Source organism: Penaeus monodon, chromosome 18 (genome assembly GCF_015228065.2).
Source record: "Penaeus monodon isolate SGIC_2016 chromosome 18, NSTDA_Pmon_1, whole genome shotgun sequence".
In the NCBI taxonomy this organism is placed as follows: Eukaryota; Metazoa; Arthropoda; class Malacostraca; order Decapoda; family Penaeidae; genus Penaeus; species Penaeus monodon.
The window spans coordinates 18,612,978-18,614,489 of NC_051403.1; positions in this window are offsets into that span (position 1 = coordinate 18,612,978).

A 1,512-nucleotide genomic window follows, 5' to 3' on the forward strand; every position below is an offset into this window, starting at 1 on the left:
AATTAGATAAATAAATAACAAAACAGAAACGGTAGAAATCGAATTTTACATGAAGGATGCAATTAGCATCGTATTTTGAACTTATTATTATTTTTCTTTACAGAAACACGTACGTACAGCGGGTAAGTTGACCAGAGACACTTTATAATGTGTAGGAAAACTGACGATGAAAATAATATGATAAATAGATAAATACATGAGTAAACAAAAAAATAGAAAAATGCAAATTATGCTAAACATGTTTACAACACATCAGAATAAATAAAGTGATCAATTAGAAGGATATGAAGAATTAGGCAACTGGGTAAATGCACAGATCAACAATTAAAGTAATTTAAGTACGAAAAATGATGAATTATTGAACGATAAGAGAAAATGAGAATAGTCATATAAAACATTGATACAATAATTTACGGGAACTGAAGCAAAGTGAATCGTTCTAGATCAGAAATTATGGAAGGAAAGAGAGGAACAGAAAGAGAGAGACAGAGACAGAGTCAGACAAAGACAGCGACAGAGACATACAGAGCGAGTGAGGGAGAGAGAGAGAGAGAGAGAGAGAGAGAGAGAGAGAGAGAGAGAGAGAGAGAGAGAGAGAGAGAGAGAGAGAGAGAGAGAGAGAGAGAGAGGCGGTCTATCTTCACCATAATGGGCCTTTGAGCATCCTATGTAGTCATTTGTCTTCATTTTGAACCTTGCAATCTTGACTAGACGTCTTAAAACGAAGATTTAAAAAATGGGATGGGTGATTATCCACTTATTTGTCTTGGGCTTCAAAGAAGTGATCACAAAGTAATGACACGTGAAAGTCATCGCCAACATCATCATCATCATCATCATCATCATCATCATCATCATCACCATCATCTTCACTACCACCACTATCATCATTATCATCGCCAACAGCATCACCACAATAATTATTACCATCAGCTTCACTATCACCACCACCACCATCATCATCCTCACTATCATCATCATCATAGTGGCAAATACACTATCAATAACATACTGAAAACACCTACAACATGATCAATAAAACCAATATTGATAACAAACAATTAAAACAATGATAACAAAGTAAACACATTCTCGCAAGGTCGACCGATAATAGACAATGCAATAAAACAGTGAATTTTAAACTGACTTCAATATAATATTTTTTTTCTACAAAGCATTCAAAGCTACATGGCCCACCACGTGTCGAAAAATATCTTAAAACCCATATGAATATCCAAACGTACGCTTCTACACAAGTCCATTTTATAACAACGAATACCAAACACCCTTCAATATCATATCTTCGCTACAAAGCATTTAAAGCTACCTGGTCCATCTCGTGTCGAAAATATCTCAAAACTTAGATTAATATCTAAACGTATACCTATATACAAGTCCCTTTTATTAAAGTTTGCAGTTGGGAAGTCTGCCAAGAGCGATGATTGATTGAAGAAAGTAAGCTTGTTTGCATAAGGAAGAATAGACGGATGGAGAGTTGGAAACTGGTATTAC